This window comes from Meles meles, chromosome 8 (assembly GCF_922984935.1).
Source record: "Meles meles chromosome 8, mMelMel3.1 paternal haplotype, whole genome shotgun sequence".
Classification (NCBI taxonomy): Eukaryota; Metazoa; Chordata; class Mammalia; order Carnivora; family Mustelidae; genus Meles; species Meles meles.
This window is the reverse complement of record NC_060073.1, coordinates 105,916,069-105,936,162: the sequence shown is the minus strand read 5'-3', so window position 1 is coordinate 105,936,162 and position 20,094 is coordinate 105,916,069. Positions and strand designations below refer to the sequence as shown.

The 20,094-nt window shown below is 49.8% G+C and overlaps 1 protein-coding gene across 4 annotated transcripts in view; it reads right to left on the bottom strand.

The window, feature by feature from the left end:
* FXYD6 (FXYD domain containing ion transport regulator 6) overlaps nt 1-896 on the bottom strand; it is a 30,812-nt gene extending 29,916 nt beyond the window's left edge. For 2 of the 4 annotated variants that reach the window (XM_046016250.1, XM_046016252.1), the window contains exon 1: nt 601-717. The gene's annotated coding sequence lies outside the window, so the exon portion shown is untranslated. Of the gene's footprint in view, nt 1-596 lie in introns of all 4 variants that reach the window. The other 2 variants (XM_046016253.1, XM_046016251.1) reach the window with 2 other exon arrangements.
* Nucleotides 897-20,094: the final 19,198 nt, after the last annotated feature.

Sequence of the window (20,094 nt, the reverse complement as noted above, 5' to 3'; positions counted from 1 at the left end):
AACAAGAAGGAGAAGAAAAACCACCACCACCACCAACAAAAAACAATGCAGACATTCTCATGAATCCCATGTTCTGGAAGCCCAGCCCTTCTTTACCTCCCCGCCACCATCCCCTTGCCCACCGGCCAGCCCCAGCTCCCATGCCCCCAAGCACCAAACCAGCCGCCCCATTTTGTATTGCTGGTGTGTCTACACTCGCGCATCCAGCGACCTCTCCGTCTTCACATGCCCACGCTCCACTCCAGTGTCCACAGCCTCCCAGTAACAAAGGGGAAACTCCCGCCGGATACAGGGTGGGAGCTGGCCCTTGCCTTGTTCCAAAACGCCATAGCCCCGAGCTGGGCCACCGGCTTCGCCCCCACCGCCGCGAACGGCCTCCCCAGCGAGACCGCGCTCCTCTTCCGACGCCCACCTCCGCGTTCACAGCCCCCGGCGCGTTTCCGCCGCCCGGGCCGCCTCGGGCCCGAGAGGCCGCTCACACCCCCCGAAACAAACAACACCCGGCCGCTGCCCGCGCCGCGGTCGCTCCCCACCCCGGCCTCGCGCCCTCCTCCTCGGAAGACGCGCCCAACTTTGCCTCCCGCGCCGCCGCTTACCTGCCGAGCGAGAGCCCCTCGGAGACGATCCCCGGAGGACGCACCGAGTCCGAGGAGCCTGGGAGCGGCGGGGCTGGGGGCAGGGCGGTGGGCGAGGCTCTCGCGTGTTTCCCGCCTCCCCTCCTGCGCAGGGCTGGGGCGGGCGGGAGCCGCGCGGCTGGCGGGGGTAGGAGAGGGGGGCGGGGCTCGGCCGGGCCGGGGCTCGGGGACCGGCCGCCGCGGTGTCACCGGCTGGCGTCGCGCGAGCAGCCCCTCTGCGCCCCGCTCCTCGAGGGCTGAGGGCGGGCGCCTCTCCTAGGGCGGACCCGCTCGCGAAGCAACAGGAGACTGCCGCCGAGGGGGCGGGCCCGCGCCCGGGATCTGCCTGCAGCTGCTGCCTTTTGGTTTTCCTCTGGGAAGGCAGCGAGACGCACACAATGACAGAGCTAGTGTCTCTCTGAAATAGTAAACTGAGGGGAACGGGAAAATAACCGAGCACCAGACACAGCAACCCACGTTAATTGGGAGGCTTGGCAATTAAGGGAAATGTGTACCCAAAGCATGAATGGCTGTGTCGTGGGCGCATGAGCGCGCTCGGGTTGTAGTTGTCATTTCCAGCTAGAGCCAGGTGGGGGGCGCGGGGCGGGGCGCTCACCCGACTCACAGGTGTGCTGCCCAGAATCCCCTTTCCAGGGCCTCTAGTCCTGGCCCTGCTGGGTTGCAATGCCTCCGCCACCCATCCAGATTTAAGAGGATGGCTGAATCCTGGCTCTGCGGGGGTCTACCTGTGACGTAACCTTGAACCAATGGCTAAGTAATATCTTGCACCTCAGTTTCCTTCCCTGTGACAATGGCTGTGGGAACACTCACCTCCCAGGAGGCTGACCCCAGGAGCCCGGAGGGAGTACTCTGCAAACCGGAGGCCAGGGAGAGCAGAAAGGCATGTAGGAAGGGGCCGAGTCAGGCCCTGGCAGAGACCACAGAAACACAGCAAGGGCTGGCCATTCGTTGGTAGCCAGGAAGCCATGCTGCCTGACACAAGGCTGCCCAGCCTGAGCCAGGATGGGGGTGGACAGGCTGAGGGGTGTTTCCTGGGAGACACTGTCCCCACCTAGGCAGGACCACAGAGACTTCCTTAAAGACCCCCAACCTTGGGACGAGGGGTACAGCTGGGAAGGGACCCAGCCCTACCTCTAACACCCCCAACCCTCAGCCTCAATATTTTTATTTTCAAAAGGAAGGAGACTAGAGAATTCTAAAACCACTTCAAGCCCTCACCTAGATGATTTTGTTATTTTAACAAATGATCAAGTCTCAAAACCCTGAGACAGGACATATTCATGAATTCAAAAAGGCTTTGCATAGATTTGGAAGCCTTATGTGGTCACTGAGAACAAGTGGGTAGCCTCCCCCACCCAAAGGAGACTGATGGGACGACAGTTCCCACTGAGCACAGGACCTTGGACAAAGCGGACATGGTTCTGAGACAGTCCCCAAGCTCTGTGGGTACCTCTGAAGGCTAAAGCTCTAAGCCTGGCTCCAGTCTCACTGATCCATGGGACTCGACACAGACCGAGTCACCTTTCTGTCCCTGCCTTTTCCTCTACAAGTGAAGACTTGGTGACAGCTGTCCTCCCTCTTCTTTTGCTCTAGCGGGTGAGAGTGATGAAACCACACCACTTGGTAGGCCCACGTCCTTGGGCAAGCAGATGAATCCCTCCCAGATGACCTTGAGTGTAGCCTTTTGGCCATTTCTCTGTGCTGTTCTTTGGAATTCCTCCTGGTTGGGGACACACCAAACCCAGGCTTTGCAAGCCTGTTTGGGAAAAAAAGGAACTCCAAAGCCAAGTCACCCAGAGTAGCAGCCCCTTTCCTGCCACAGAATTGTAAGGTGTTTGGACAAATTACTTCCTGGGAGCAGCTGTTGTCTCTGCTGACCAGTATAAGGGCCGGAGAGGGAGAACAGGACCTACGATCACTAGAGGAAGGCCCATGGCTTGCTTCTCAAATTGTGCATCTTCACAGCTCCCCCAGGAGCACTGAAGAAGAAGTCTGGGGTGGCACTGCCATGAAGTCCACACGAGTTTGTTTTAGAAAGAGTAGCACCCCCCTTCTTGGGGAAGAAGAAGCACATCTAGCCCCCGTGAAATGCAGGTGCGGGTGGGAAAGGGTCTCCAGCTGCTCCCCATTCTTTCAGTCCTTTACTGATGTGGGGAGCCCCTCTGCACCGAGCCCTGGGCCACACTCCAGGATACAACAGTGAAAGGAAAGGCTAACAGGCAAGATGGATATTTATCAGCTAGTCCTACAAAAAAGTTTTAATTAGGGGCGCCTGGGTGGCTCAGTGGGTTAAAGCCTCTGCCTTTGGCTCAGGTCATGATCTCAGGGTCCTGGGATCGAGCCCCGCATCGGACTCTCTGCTCAGCGGGGAGCCTGCTTCCCTTTCTCTCTCTCTGCCTGCCTCTCTGCCTACTTGTGATCTCTGTCTGTCAAATGAACAAAAATTTTTTTTTAAAGTTTTAATTAAAACTTGGTTCAGAGTCCTGAGGATGTAGTATTTGAAAAGCGAGGCAAATAGTCAAGAGGTATTAAAGGGATGAGGTGAAGGAGCCAGGAATTGGAATGACAGGCAGGATTGGGAAATGAATCCAACATAGGAACAGAAGCCACACGTGTAAAGGCCCTGAGGCCCAAGGAGCATGGCATGAAAGGAGCCACTGTGGCCCTTAAGCAGGGGAGACAGGCTGAGGTAGGAAACGATGCCAGACCAGGCAGGCCTGTAGATCCTGGGTGAGTCCAGCTCTTATCCTCAGGACAATGGGAAGCCACTGAAGGGCATTAGGAAGACGGCTGCAAGCAAGAACTGGGGAGTGGCTGGCTTACATTGTAGGAGGACCCAACAGTGACGGCTCAGGGGCTGTGAGGAGATCAATGGTAATGTGAAGGTACTGAAATGAGCCTGGCCCCCCAGATGAGAAGAACATGGCTTCTCTAAAGGCCCTGGGAGCAAAGAGAGAGAGAACGAGCGAGCTGGGGCAGGGGGTGCACAGCCATGGTGGAAATAGGACAAGAAAGGCTAGCAACTGTTTCTAAAACGCTCCCCACATGTCCAGAATTGGAGCCATGAAAAGACCTAGGGCTTAGAAGGACAGTCTAACTGTTGGGAGCACAAGGGAGAGCTCAATGCTTTAAAGCTTGTGCTGAACTCAGTAACTCACAACTGTGCTACTAAATACTAAAACCCCGTGTGGGGAGCCCTTGCCTTGTCGACAGGCACTGTGGCAAAAATAGCCTGTCAGCATGTCAGCGCCCCGGGGCACAGAGCGACGGGCCGACTGAAAGTGGAGGGCCAGCAGGGAAAATTAGGAGGCAAGACCACAAGTCGTGGGGAAAGACCCCTACCTCTCCTAGCAGGTAACCCTCCAAGGTGGCTTTTGGGGTACCGTTTCACCCTGCGGTGCAGCCTGAGGACTCGGAGCAGCTCCTACCCACCAGCTGCTACTTTCAGTCCGTTCGCACTGGACTGAAAGGGTGATGTACCTTCGCCCCTCGGCCGAATGCAGAGCCCCCGAACCCCAGGACAGAACCGTTTCCTAACTCCTTGGCTGAAAGTGCCTGGTCACTTCCAAACTTCTCCTTGAACCTGGTCTCTTCCGCCCTCCCTGACCTGGGATTTTGAACCCCTCCGGCTCCTCCCTCAAAGGGCTTGTCTGGGGCCCTTTGTTGCTTTGCCCAGTTCCTGGACCACCGAGTCCATAGCCATGTTTTACCATCCACTTAGGGCTGATGGCCCCGCCTCTCCAGCCTGGTCCTCACCCCAGAAAAACCCAGAGGAGTAATGCGCAGGGACCCAGCACTGCCCATGCTGAATCCATCGTCCAACTGTCCTCACATATCAAAGGTGATTCCCCTCCTGGGTCTTTCTTGAATTCCTAAATGGCACCGCCGCTTCCCTCCCCCGGACACCACCAGTCACCCACGCGGGAGAGCATGTACCGTCCTCACTCCCCTCCAGCCCAGTGCTTCTGTTCCAGATCAGGCCTCTCTGCTGCCAGACTCCTGCTGGAGACTCTGCCTCAGTCTCCCCACCCCCAGGCTATCAACTCTCTGGTATTTTCTGCAGCTCAGATGTGACTCAAACCTTCAGCCGCTCCGTGTTTTCTACACCCTATAGTCCAACTTCTTAACGTGACATTCCGTCTTTACAACCCAACACACCTCTTGGCTTCATCTCCTGACTCCACTCTTTGCTCGGCCTTCTCCATCCCATCCCATCCCCACCCTTGTCAACCCAATCCTTGTAAATGCTGTCTCCCAGCCCAGAGGGCCACTCACAGTGATTCGAATATGCTGCCTGCTTGCTGCCCCCGATCTTTGCTCATATAGTTTCTCTGCTTCGAACATCTCCTAATTCCCTTCTCGTAAGAATCCTCCCTACTCTGCAAAGCTAAATTCAAACATAACTTTGTTGAAATTAAGGCTGTCTTCTCCGTGCTGTCGAGACCGGTGTCCAGCCTCTACATTTATAATGGTGCACATCATCGTCTGACTTTCACTATGCGTCATTACCTGTGTGTGGCCCTAATGGAATGGGAAGTCCTTGGGGGCAGCCTGGCCTCTCACTCCATATGTAGACCCCAGTGTCTCGCCTGGTGACCTGTGTGTAGCTAGTGGCCTGTAGCTCACAAGACCCAGCATGATTATGTCCTAGCCAACCTCTCCAGATGCATCGTGAACACGTCTTTCCTCGCTCTGTCAGCAATCTGTCAGTTTCACCAAAGCCCTCAGAACCGTCTCCCAGTGCACTGGTAGCCCGGCACCTGCACACCTGTGTGCGATGCACTTGGTTTGTTCTGTCTTCCCCAGAAGAAAGGACAAAGGAGCAGGGCTGTTGAGGTCACAGGTAGAGGTGAGGGGAGTGGTGAGCCTCACGGGGCTCTGGGGCCAGATCACCTGTAGGGGAAGAGAAGGAGACCCTGATACCGACATGGGGGGTTGAAAAGCAGGACGTCTCTGATGGTGGAGGGAGCCACGGGGACTAGGTGGATGGCAGACACTGCTGGTTCCCTAGATCAGTTTGGTTTTCTTTTTCTTTTCTGTCCTTTCGCTAACCGAGCTACAATGTGCTCTGTTTAAAAACCACCTGTTCTCCAGATTTACTAGGGGGGTCTATGTGACCCAGCTCTGGCCAAGAAGATGGCAACAGAATTCTATTGAGTAAGACTTCTATAAAAGACACATGACTTTTGCCCTTGGCACTTTTCTTCTCCCTCTTCCTCATTCTCCCCTTCTTTTTCTACCCCCTCCTCCCCTTCCGTCCCCTCCTCTTCTCCCTCCAACTTTTCCTCCTCTTCGGCCTCATCGTTTTTTTGGTCAGAAATACGAATGTGATGCCTGACAGTAAAGCGGCCATCTTGCATTCCAGATTTCTTGTCACCTGAGGAAATTCAGCTCACGTTACAGAAATGCCCTGTAACTGGTTTTCTGTCCCATGCAGCCAACACAGTCCTGACTGGTACAAATAGGATGAAACAGCTAGAGAGGATAGCCTTGCATCGTGAGAAACAGAAATTCAGCACGGGCAAAGCTTGTTCACTTAGAAGACCCCTACCTGCCGCTTAACGCTACCACACACCTGACACGTGCCAACCCCAACACCTCTCTTCCTGGACCTGGTCCCCCCAAGTCCCCCCTCCCCACCGACTTAGCCACCTTTATAGCAGGATCTGGATTTTGAGAAGGGAAGAAAGCAAATGCAGGCAGAGTGGGGGAGGTCTGAAATAAAATTTCACCCTGTCTTCCCACAGGAAAACTATAACATATGTCAGGAAACAAGGCATGCCAGAGCATGCATGAGATTTGCTCCTAAGTGAAAAATTCCACCCCAGTCCCATCAGTCTGGAGAACTAATCCTCCCTGATTAACTCAAACCTGCCATGTAAGTGTGAAGCAGCACCTCGAGGTGCCGATCTCTAATTATGAGCTTGCCCCTTCCAGAGCTGCTGGTTGTCCGAATCGAGCCCATGACCACTCCTCCCCCGGCCTTTCTACTCCGCAAATGTGCACCCATTTGTCTTTTCCCAGTGAATGCAAATGGGAGAAAACGAGCAATGTTGCCCTTTGGAGATAATGACGTTGGAAATTCAATACATAATGGCTCCCTAGACGGGACCAGAATAGCTTCGTGTTTCTGCTTTCCCCATGCACGGAGAAGCTGACAGCCTGTTAGCATAAGCAGGCGTCTGAACTCCCCACCCCTCCCCGAGCGCCCGGAGCCAACGTTTGTGGGGAGAGGCACCTGTTTATCATCATATACTCTCTTCCAACCCACTGCATCCAGGCTCAGAACAGAGGCTGTCACTGAGTTTGGGAGCCAGAAGAGCCACGGGGACCCAGCCATCACCTCTATTCAGTCTCTTGACCAGCCCTGCACCCAGACAATAACCCACTAGCCCAGCCACACTTCCAGGCAAGAAAGACTTTAATCCACTTTTTTCTCTTTTGCATCCCCCAAAGCCCAAGCTAGAGTTGAGGGGAGCAATAAAAATGATCTGGGCTGGCTGGAGGTTGAACTTTATAGGGGAGTCTGGTGTGAAGCCTGAAACTACCTGCTGTGAGGGGAGAACAACTTCCGTTTTTGCAAGGCAAACTCAGCACCTGTGCACAAAGCTGAGCTTCTCCCAAGGAGTGGACAGCAGCAACCAGACGCCTGGCATCTTGGGGCTGTGCCTGGCCCATCTTGGGAAGGGGGCGCATTTCTGACCATAATGGTCTTCCAAGAGGGACTCCAGGCAGGCCTGAAGACCCCTTGCAGTCGTGGGGACACTGCCTCTCTGTCTGTTGGTAGTGGACTCTTGGGTTCATTGACTTCTCCATCTCCCTCCATCCTCTACCATTCCGTTCTCTCTTTGATGCTGTTGTGTATGTAATTGCCTCTCAGACCAGAAGCCTGTTTGATGTCCACCATTTAAAGCATTATCTCTATTGATTTTCGTTTTTTAGGCCTTGTGTGGAACCTTAGATGTGGCTGGTGGGAGGTGAAGGGCATAAAACCCTCACCCCTCTCTAATTCACTCTAATATTAATATTCACTCTAATATTAAGCATTTATATAGCCCTTGAACACAACTCCTTCCCAGCACATTGTTAGCTCAGAAACTTCAGCTCCCGAATCAGCAGGCGGGGTGCCATGACTTGACCCAGGCAATCACCTAAGTGTTTTGCTCTTGGATGGTGCATAACTTGAAGACAGGAAGAATATCCAGTTTATGTTTTTCTGTTTGTTTGTTTTGTTCGGGGGTGGTTTTAGGTGTTTTTTTTTTTTTCTTCTTCTTTTATGCTTCTAACACCTGGTCCCTAACACTTGCCAATGTAATTGGTGGATAATCAGTATTTTCTAATGCAAAAGATTAGAGTGATATTGACAGAGAAAAACAACGTGCCTCAAGAACAAGAGGCGCCCCCGCCCCGCCCCTGACCAGCACTAAGAGGCCGTCTGATGCTGCCTGGGCTAATAGGCAAGCGAAAGGCCGAGATGGAAAGCAGGCTTCCAGGGACACGGGCCACAGCAGATGCATCTGGAAATTGCTCTTAAATGATGGTAAGTTGTGCCTCCAGAGATGGCCTCGGCAGTGTCTCCCGTCCCACGGGCTCTTCTGCCAAGCCTTCCACCATGAGGTGGCCCTTGTCTCTCCTCCCGCAATCTGGGCTGGCCGCAGCACTTAGTCTGAGCAACAGAAAGGGGCAGAGCAATCACCGTATAACTTTTTAGATGGGGTCTGCAAAGAGCTGCAGCTTCTGCCTTCAGTGTTTTGAACACCACCGCTTGGAAGCCAGCTGCCTTAGAGGAGGCCAGACTACTCTGCTGGAGAGACAGAGAGAACGCGGTGAAAGGATAGAAGCCACCTCGGAAGCTCCTCCTGCTCAAATCTGGAGCATATAAAGTGGTGGCTGTTTTTCACACCATTAAGTTTGGAAGCATCTGGTTTTGTGCCATAGATGACTCAAGCAAGGTGATCGAGCCCACCCCAGACCCATAAATCCAATGCTCCAGGAACAGGACCTGGGTGTCAGCTTTTTAACAGAACCTGCCTGGGACAGGAAAAGAGCTGAGCCTCCCAGTGACTTCTCCCGTGGATGGTTTCATTCGTGGCTTACAGACTCAGTGGGTCTGGAGCCCTGGAGCTCACAGTGTGTCGGAGCTGCAGGAACCTGGGCCGGGGACACACATAGCAAGAAGAAACAGGGTACCATAGAGCTCTGTGAGCAGAGCCCGGAAAAAGCCACTGGACATCTGAACTGGATGAAGCCTTAGAGGACGTTAGGCAAATTGGGAGCCCACGGCCCAGAGGGGAGAACTGACTCAAAGTCACCTAGCTTGCTTGTGACCCAGTCGGGACCAGAGCAAGGTCTCCTGAGTATTGGTCCTCTCCTTCCCTCACCCATCTGTCTCTCGGAATTTCTGTATCCTGAGGAGTGAGAAAAACAGAAGCTTTCTTAAATGCATGATAAATACCTTAAAATATTAAATGATAATGCATGATAAATACCTTAAAATATTAAATACCTTAAAATAAACCATGTACATGTGAGTACCAATTATTAATATCCCAATGAATGCAAACATACCAAGAGTATCCAAGGTAAGAGAAAGGCCAGAATTAGAGGTGGAACTAATCTGGGCTGCCTTCCTGAAACGGTTGACCTTTGAAGGAAGAGGATGGAGGTTTGTGGCAGGCAGATAGCAAACCCAGGCACAGAGGCTGGAATGAGACCTGTGGGATGTACAGTCTCATCTACTTAGCAGGTTCAGAAAGGCCTGCCAGGAAGGAACAGGGATTTATAAGATTCCATCTAGGGTCCGTTTTCTTATTTGGTTCCTCCACCCATGGAAGGGAGGCAGGACTGGCAGCTGCCCAAAGGGGAGGGCCTATGACACAGACTCCCTGAGTCCCCACCCACCCTGCTGGGCTACTAAGAAGGCTGACCTGGGGGGCGCCTGGGTGGCTCAGTGGGTTAAGGCCTCTGTCTTCAGCTCGGGTCGTAATATCAAGGTCCTGGGATTGAGCCCTGCATCAGGTTCTCTGCTCGGCGGGGAGCCTGCTTCCCCCTCTCTCTCTGCCTGCCTTTCTGCCTACTTGTGATCTCTCTCTCTGTCAAATAAATACATAAATAAATCTTTGGGAAAAAAAGGCTAACCAGGGCCTGGGAGACAACGGGCCCCAAAAGCTCTATCTGCAAGACCAAAGCTTCTGAACTTGGTGTCAGGATTCTTCTTTCTTCCCCTCTCTCCCCTTGAAGTCCAGTGCCCCTTTGTTATTAGAGGAAGCCCCTGAGACACCACCCAATGAGTTTATTTTTAGCTTCCCATTCTTTCCTAAGAGCTGCCATGAGCAGAGAACGTAACTTAAGTTTTCCCAGCTGTCCTGTGCTGAGGATTGAACAAAAGAGAAGAGATTTTTGCTTGTAGTAGGAGAGGTCAAGTTCAAGCAGACGGAAGAGCTAACTTTGTGGTCAGAGTGGGCAAAATGAACGAGGTTGGTTAAATTTATCTCTTTGGCAAATAATTCTCACTCAATGGACAAATCAATAACATTTTCTGCAGTTTCCTCACTGAAGAGCGGGTTCTTTTGGGAAAGGGCTAAGAGGCTGGTAGAATGAAGTCAGGAATTAGAATCCAGGACTGCTGGACTTGAACGAGTCACCTGACTTCTCTGAGTGTCCGTTTCCTCTCCGGGAAGATGGTATTAATGCAACTCTCTATCCCGTAGGGTCCTTGTGGGGACCGATGGAGCTAAGACTCGGAAAGCACGTGCGGCCACATGCTAGCAATGACAATCACTCAGTCAATATTCCTTTCTTGACTTCCCTGACCTAAGTAAACCCACTTTGACCAGCCCCAAGATAGAAGCTCATCTTTAACCAACAGCCAGTATGGATGTACCACACGCCAGGCATGTAACAAGGCAGGTCGCAATGTGACACGGCCCCTGCTTCTGACCGCGACACCTTTGCAGATCATCAGGACCCTGGGTGCTCCAGGAGGAATGCAAGCGCCACCAGCCCCACTGTGTGTCTGGGGGACCCTGATCAACCCAGCTGAACTCACTGAGCTGGCTCACATGGCAGAACTAGCGAACTGCATATCAAGCCAGAAACAAAAATGCCACCGCCAACCTGAAGTGAGCATTTCTCATGTGCCTGGCTCTGTGCCAATGAGTTCACATGCATCAGCTCACTCAATCTAAACAGCAGCCCTGCGAGGCAGATCCAGTGATCAGCCCCATTTCCGAGATGGGGAGACTGAGGCCGAAAGAACTGCAGCAACTTCCCCGAGTCACTGCGTTGATAAGCAGCAGAGCCAGGACATGAATCTGGGTACAAACTGGGTACTCTTTGGGGGTTTCATTTGCTGAAGATGTAACCTTAGTGCTTGGCTGTCTGGTCCCTTCTTCCCAGGAGGAGATCCTGCTCCCTGGAGCTCCCTCCATGCACGACCCTGTGATACAAGGACACCCTCTCACAGCCACCAGCCACCGCAAGCCGTGCCCGGTGTGGAGCCAAGGCCCTGGCACCTGCCCTACCCTCCCTATCTCTGCACACCAGAGCCATTAGCCAGGGCTAGGCGGGAAACGGTTCTCTTTGCCCTGGCCATCTGCTTAGGGGACATGCAGGGGGGTGTTTTTCTCCCTGAATAAGCCATTTCTCTTGCTCTCCCTTTGTGAATTTCCTGCTTTCTGCACCATTGAGGTTAGATTTCTGTCTGTGATAAAAGAAGGGCTCCTTGTGGTGGCTCTGCCCAGGGATGGGTAAGAAATAGAGGCTCAGCTAGAGACACAGCTGCTGATTGTCATTACCATCGTCATTTAATATCTGCTAAGTGCCTCTAGACTTGGAAGTGCTTTGAGAAGACAAAGTCAAGGAGATGGGTAAGTTTCCTGCCCCGAGGAGGTCTTCATGCAAACCTCCATCTGCAAATCAAATTTCCCAAAGCCTCTCTCACGCAGGTGCGCAGGTGCGTTCAGACACACACTTCCTCTGGGGGTGCTCCTCAAACCAACGTGCAAATCACAGCCACCAGGGGTTAACTCACAAATGCTGGGCCCCACCCCCAGGAGAAGCTTTTGCTTCTGGTCAGGGGGACCACACTTGGAGAACCAGCCCCCTCATCCACCCACCGGCAGCTCTCAGAGACTCACCCGTGTGCTCAAAGGCACGGACACATTCAGACACACACGACCAGACACAAGTTCCTGCCTCCTCTTCAGCATCCTTGGGCCCCAGTCTCTGGCCTGGCTCTCTGGGCTGCAACCTCTCCTGTCTTCTTTATGTTCTTCAAGCTGTGCCCCTCCTGCGGCAGGAAGGAAAACAGGTGGGAAAAGAGTGAATTGAGGTGGAAAGGCCAGAATGTGGGGAATGGCAGGAGACTCTCCTGGCAGGATGGTCCCCACTCCAGGTGGAAAAAGAAACGGACAGCTTTCTCTCCCCTGGAACATGCGTCCTGTTAATCTTTGGGTAATGCCTCCTTAGCTTTCAGACTGTAGCTCTGACTGCCCTTTTTCAAGGAAGCCTCCTCTGATTTCCTCTGCTATCCTGGCCATCATCATTAGACCCAGGGAGAGCTCAATTTAAGTGGCCATATCTTCATATAAATTTTCTTTACATGGTTATGGTTGTTTTTTTTTTATTTTTTTATTTTTTTTAAAGATTTTATTTATTTATTTGACAGAGAGAGATCACAAGTAGATAGAGAGGCAGGCAGAGAGAGAGAGAGAGAGAGAGAGGGAGGCAGGCTCCCCGCTGAGCAGAGAGCCCGATGCGGGACTCGATCCTAGGACCCTGAGATCATGACCTGAGCCAAAGGCAGCGGCTTAACTCACTGAGCCACCCAGGCGCCCACTGAGGGGTGCCTGGATGGCTTAGTCAGTTAAGTGGCCAAATCTGGATTTTGGCTCAGGTCATGATCCCAGTGTCGTGAGCTAGAGCCCTGCATCGGGCTCCACGCTGGCCAAGGAACCTGCCTAAGATTCTCTCCCTCTGCCCCTCCCCACCCCATATGTGCGTGCATGCCCTCCCTCTCTCCCTCTCTTTCTTAAAAAAAAAAAAAAAAAAAAAAGTATGTTTGACCCCATGAGAGACAGGATCATGCTGAGTTTCTCACAGTTTCACCCCTACCTGAGCATCTGCTTCAGGGTAGATGCTCAAAAACGTTTGTTGAATGAATAAATGAACCCTCACATGTGTGCACAGGTCACACGTACACACAAGTATTCAAACAAGAAGACATTCATGTGCACTCTCTCATGTCTATCCTCCACATTCTTTGCAGAAAAACATAGCAGACACTGTTTGGACACTGTTTGAGGTATAGAAGTTAATTCAACTCTTCTGAAAAACAATTCAGCATTGGAATAGAAATGTAAACAATCCTACTTATTGAAATGTACTCATGGCAACAGTGTTTATAAAGCAAACTCTGGAAACGAACTATCCCTACTTAGATGTCCACTGACAGATTAAGAAAACTGGTATATCTAGCCAATGGAATAGCCTACAATTGTTCAAGATGATAATATCCATCCCTTTGGGGAAGGTGCTTATCTCATATTATTGAGAAAATAAAATCAAGATACAAACTAATCTGTAAAATATGATCTGATTTACATAAAACTATAGCCCTCTCTATGAATGCATAGAGTTGTAGAAAGATGTTACCAAAATGCTAAGAATATTTACCTCCGGGTGGTGGGACTTATTTAAGATTTTATTTATTTATTTGAGAAAGAGGGTGTGTGTGTACAGTAGAGAGAGCATGAGCAGGGACAGAGGCAGAGGGAGAAGCAGGCTCCCCACTGAGCAGGGAGCCCTACGTGGAGCTCGATGCCAGGACCTTGAGAGTATGACCCGAGCTGAAGGTAAGACATTTCACCAACTGAGTCACCCAGGCACCCCAGATGGTGGGATTGAAGATGATTTTTACTTTCTTCTTTGCCGTAGTACTGACTTCATACTATTGCTGAGAGATTAAAAGAGATAAAATGTGGATGATGTGGAGAGTTGAGAGCATAATACTAGACACAAACAGTTCTCTTTATATCATTTGTATCGTTTCCAGGATTGTTTTGATCTTTAACAATCCTTCTGTAGTGAGAACAAAGTTACAAAATCACAAGAACAATAAAGCTTTAAAACATAGACCCGGCTGGAAAGGGCCAAGGGCAGGGATGTGTCCTCCAGCTCTAGCTCAAACCCCAGTCCCAGCATTTAATACAGTCCTCAGGACTAGTAAGTGCTTACAACAATTTGTTGAATTCAACTGGATTTGGAGCATCCATTAGTCCAGTGAGAAGCTTTATCAGAAAAGAACCTAATGGAATACTAGTCTCCGGTCCCACCACGAGGCAGACCCCAACCAGACTTCATTGTTGATACTGAGGGTGTCAGCCATGCTTCCCCAATGGGTCAGAGTGATTAGAGTTTCTTTCTCTATCCGTTTTTAACCTTTCATTTTTTTTTTTTTTACTTGAAAGAAAGAGCAAGCGGAGATTGAGAGTACGAGGCGGGGCGGGGATGAGTGGAAGAGGGAGAAACAGACTCCCCGCTTGAGCAGGGAGCCTGGACCCCAGGATCATGACCTGAGCCAAAGAGAGACACTTAACCAACTGCACCACCCAGGTGTCCCGATTGGACTGTTTCTAACTAGAATTAGAGCCCTTGCCTGGGAACACATAAAGACCAGGAAATTAAGGAAATGCAAATCCCCACTTCTTTTTCTCCCACCCACTGAGCTCTTCATTAAACTGCAGTTAAATTAACATCTCTCTTCTTCAACAAGACCCAGCATCACTGCAGAAAGCTGACTAGCCTTCGGCTTCTTTAGATGAAAGATTATTCACTTTTTCCTGAAAGTGGACAGTGGGGGTAAGTAAAAGACATGGTTCCAAAGCAATTTCCAGGAAGCAACTATCCAAAGTCATCGACTGCAGATCCCCAGGTTTTGTCCTTTTGCATGGTCTAATATAGCGGTCCTCAAAGTGTGGGGGTGCCTGAGACATTTCCAGGGCATCAGCAGGTCAAAACTATTTTCATAATAATACTATGATGTCATTTGCCTTTTTTTTTTAAGATTTTATTTATTTATTTGACAGAGAGAGATCACAAGTAGGCAGAGAGGCAGGCAGAGAGAGAGGAGGAAGCAGGCTCCCTTCGGAGCAGAGAGCCCGATGCGGGGCTTGATCCCAGGACCCTGAGATCATGACCTGAGCCGAAGGCAGCAGCTTAATCCACTGAGCCACCCAGGCGCCCCTCATTTGCCTTTTTCATTGTGGTGACATTTGCACCAATGGCACATGAAAACCCAGTGGGCAAGACCGTGGGCTCCTTCACGTGAATCAAGGCAAGGGCACCAAACTGTGCCTGCAGTCATTTTACCACCACACAGTTGTCAGTTTTGCTTAGGAACATCCTTGCTGGAGCAGCATAAATTATGAATTATTACAAGGTATTAACTTTAAACCTCAATCCCAAATACATGTCTTTTTAATATTCAGGGTGAAAAAAAATGAGAGCACTTGGACTGCATACCAGAATTTTGAGGTCGTTTCGAGAAAAAGCATTTATGTTTCAGCTGCGAGCTGAACTTGCCACTTTCTTCATGAAACACCATTTTTCCTTGAAAGAAGATTGACGAACTGCGATTACTCCCATTTCAGAATTGGCAACCATTTCCTCAAAAATGAACAAAATGAGATTGTCACCTCAAAGAAAACATCTGACAGTGTTTGTTCCTAATGATATAATTTAAACTTTCAATTGAAAATTTGGATTTTGGAAGATTTGGATCCTTCACCAGGAGCTTCCCAATCCTTAAAGACTTTTCTGATGAGATCAGTGGTGACATGAATAGATTTGTTTTCATATTTTAAAATGGAATGTGTCAACGTCTGGAAGATGTTCATAGCTCAGGACCAATATTTTCCAAATGATCAATTCATAATGTTATGAAATTAGACATAGGTGAAAAACCCATTGAGAGTGCAACATAGACCAAGAGATTTAAAGACAACCAAATACAAAAAGTTCACTGATAGATTTCAGAATCCACATTGCAACTAATCTTTATCAAACTACTGCTTGTCAAGTTTGTATACAGTATTGAAGTATCCACAAGTACTTGAAAAGGCTATTAAAATATTCTTTCATGGACTGCCTGGGTGGCTCAGTGGGTTAAGCATCTGCCTTTGGCTGAGGTCATGATCTCAGGGTCCTGGGACTGAGCCCAGCGTCGGGCTCTCTGCCTAGCACGGAGTCGACTTCTCCCTCTCACTCTCCCTCTGTGTGCTTTATCCCTCTCTCACTCTGTCTCAAATAATCTTCGAAAAAAAAATCTTTGAAAAAAAATACTCTTTCACTTTCCAACTCTGTATCTGCGTGAGATCATATTTTCTTCATATATTTCAACCCAGACAACATATCACAACAGATTGAATACTGAAGAGGTATGAGAATCCAGCTATCTTTTGTTCAGCCAGATATTAAAGAGATTTGCAAAAATGTAAAACAATGCCACCATTCTTACTTTTTGTTTTGAAAAATGCGGTTACTTTAATAAAATTATTATTTATGTTAACAATGTGATTAAATACTTAGCTATAAAAGTAATGAAATAGGTACAGGACCTGTATGCTAAAGACTATAAAACGTAAGTGAAAGAAATCAAGGAAAATCTAGGTAAGTGGATAATATGGGGCGCCTGGATGGCTCAGTCAGTTAAGCCTCTGCCTTTAGCTCAGGTCATGATCCCAGGGTGCTGGGATCAAGCCCCATGTCAGGGCTCAGCAGAGAGCCTGATTCTCCCTCTCTCTCTGCCCCTCCACCTTGCTCATGCTTTCTCACGCTTTCTCATAAATAAATAAATAAACAAACAAACAAATGAAATGTTATGTTCTTGGTTCAGAAGACTCATTAACTAACCTGATTCTCTCCAAATGGATTATAAATTTACCACGACCCCAGTAAAAATTTCAACAGGATTCTTTGGAGATGCAGACAAGCTGGTTCTAAAACTTGAATGGAAAAATAAGGACTCAGAAGACCTAAAATAATTTTGAAAAAAAAATTGGAGGACTCACCCTACCCAAATTTAAGACCTACTATAAAGCTAAAGTAATTAAGACAGGGTGGCATCGCTGAAAGGATAGACACATAGATCAAAGAAATATACCCACACGGATATGCTCAATTGACTTTTGAGAAAATGAAAGGGCAACTGGATGGGAAAAGTGCAGTCTTCAAAATATGGTGCTAAAACAACTGGACATCCATTAACGAACCAATGAACCTCAACCTAGATCACAACGGTATCTAAAAGTTAACTCTAAATGGATCCTAGTCCAAATAAAAAACATAAAACAACAAAACTCTTAAGAGAAAACATCAGAAAAAGTCTTCAGTCTTCATGAGCTTAGATTTGGCCAAGAGTTCTTAGCACAATCCAAAAAGAAAAAAAAAATGATAAATCGGAATTCCGCAAACTCACTTTGTCTCTATAAGGGCACAATTAAGAGGATGAAAAGACAAGCCACACAGGGAGAAAATATTTATAAATCAAATATCCAGCAAAGATTAGTAACTAGAATATATAAAGTACTCTCAGAATTCAACAATAAGAAGACTAGTATCTGGCATATATAAAGAAAAGAACTCTCAGAATTCAATGATAAGAAACAAACAACCCAACAAAGAAACAAGAAGATCTTAACAGACACTTAGCCAAAGAGGATCTCTAGATGGCAAAATAACACATAAAAAATGCTCAACATCATTCGTTGTTAGAGAAATGCAAATTAAAACCACAATCAGATACCACTACACACCTATTAAAATGGCTTCCCTAAAAAATTCTGGGTGATACCAATTACTGGGAGATGAGGAGGAAGTGGAACTCTGATATTGCAGGTGGGAACGCAGAGTGGTACAGATCCTCTGAAAATAGGCTGGCAGTTTCTTATACAGTCAAACATACAATCCACCATATGACCCAACAATCCCACCTGTAGTAATTAGTCCTAGAAGAAAGCAAACTTGTCATATGAACATCTGTACACGAGCACTGAAATCTATGCTCATCTTAATTTCTGCCATGATCTTATCAAGAAGGAACAGCTTTGACTCATGAGAACTTCTAGGCCTTTGTGCAATGTTTACAACAGAGACAAGGCTGGACTGTCTCCAAGGAGAAGGGCTTTGGGGGCAGAAGAGAAGGGAGCAGCTAGAGCCCGACCCAGCAAGACGGGGGGGTTCTTGAGACTAGGGGTACAGAGAGCTGCAGATTCGCAAGCTGTTGCCTGCACCTGTAAAATCATGGGAGGGCGGCCCGTGAAGGCCGCCAATGGAGCAGCCAGCCCGAGAGCAGGGTGCGGCCTCCCCCAGAGCGTAGCATCCTGGGGAAGAACAGGAGGAGGAATGCTTTCCAGATAGGCTGAGAAGTTCAGTCAGATTTTAATCTATTTTATAAAGAAAGGTGACATTTCTTGTACCTTCACGGCATGGAGCAAATTCCTGCTGACTGCACGGGCTGTTCGTCGGAACCCCAAAGATCGGACGGAGGTCTCCTGGGGAACACCACTTACGGAGCTTGTGGGAGACAGAAGGAGCGGCCAGACAGCCAGAAGGGAGAGCTTGATGCCACAGAAGCAATGGCAATTTCACCGAGTAGGGAGTCCTCGAGAGTTCAGCGCTGCAGGGAGTTCCAGTAGGATGAGGACTGAAAAGTTGCCATTGGATTTGGCAACATGGTGGCTCACTGACGTGATGGGGCAGGAGCCAGATGCCTGTGGCTTGAGGAGCCCATGGGGCACGAGGTTGTGTGTCCCCTCACAGCCCTGAACCATCAGCTCCATTGGCCGATTGGCCAGGTGCTTCGAGGGCAGGGCCAGGTACCCATCCTGGTCCCATCCGTGGCAAGAGAGAGCAGAGAGGGCTCAACCCAGTGGCCCTCCATGACTGAGAGAAACCCCCAGCCGGAGACGTCCAGCTGCCGCGGGTGGTGGTGTCACCTTCATAGAAGACCAACCCCATTGCTATAAAACGGAGAGGCAGGTTTATACAGAGAAATGGCAAATCTCCTAAGAAACTTGAACCCTGTGAAGATTTATTCAAATTCCCCACTCCCGTCTCACCGGTTTGCTGAAGCGGTGGAGAGAGAGGGGAAGGGTCTGGCCCTTTTGCTGCAAATTCAACGTTTGTTTTGAGGGCTCGATGTGCCAGTCACTGTCCTGCATGTTGACACGCAGCGTCCTGTTTCACCGCGCAACAGCACGAGGGAGAGATACGCCTGTGCTGCGTGAGGGGACGGAGAGGCTGGCTTGCCCAAGGTCACAGAGCGAAGGAAGTGGAGCTGGAATTTGTGCCTCTGGTTCCCTCCAGTCTAACTTCATGGTTCTTTCTGCTAAAACAGTGTCATTAGGAGGAGTTCAAAGAAGATTCCCAGCTCCCTCTTTGTATGAAAAGTGAAGAACTTATTCTGGGACTCGGGCCTTTGGCAGAAGAATTACCCCGTTACATCCACATCCCACATCCCGCAGGCAGGAGCTGAGCCATGCAGGACAAAAGCCCAGGCCATGCCCTCGTCTTCTCTGAGGACTTATCTGAGACGATCTCTGCCTGGATGATGCAGGCTATGTAATCTCCACAGCGTGGTCCTCCATGTTCTGCCAAGACTCATCGTGAGACCAGTGTGAGCTCACTGCCCGGACTGGGCAGCAGAAGTCCATGGAACAGGAAGCCTGGGCCAGCGCGGAGGACGTACGGAATGAGTGGCACGAGCCTCTCAGAGCCACCCACCCACACTGAGGAGACATGGAGGTATCCTGGGGTGACAGCTTATTATGGCAGAGGAGGGCCTCCCAGAAAGCATCCACTTGGGACGTGGGTGCGAGAGGAGTCAGGAGGCCTCCTCCCATTCATAATGTTTTTGTCTCAGGTTCTGGAAACTGCGTGAGCTAAGCCTCCGGTCGTGTGACACTCTGCGGGGTGTGCCCAGCCTTCTCTGTGGCATTGTCCCGCCCTGGCCCTCCCACAGCAGAGGCCCGGTGGAGAATGGCAAGATACTCGTTGCCGAGCAGCAGACCCTATAACGTCACAGCTAGGAGAGACCTACCTGACTTGGGAGAGCAGATTTTAAAATCGGACAGCCTCGATTCAAAGCCCAGCTCTACCACTGTAGCAGGCATGTGGCTCAGGGAAGCTTAACTCGCTTGCCTTGGCCTTTGTGTCTTCATCCGTGAAACAGGGATGATAGTGCCGACTCTGCGCTTTCGGGAGATAAGACTCATCAGGTGGTTAGCACAGCAGCTGGTCTATAGCACACATTCAGCAAATGCTAGCTCTTATCATCATTATCCTCATCATTATCATCACAGAGAGCGCTCCACATGCATCTCCCAGTGTCCCCCCAAGTGCATCAGGACACGGGCTAAGCGATTACGGGAAACAATAGCCCTCGGGAACGGAACCAAAC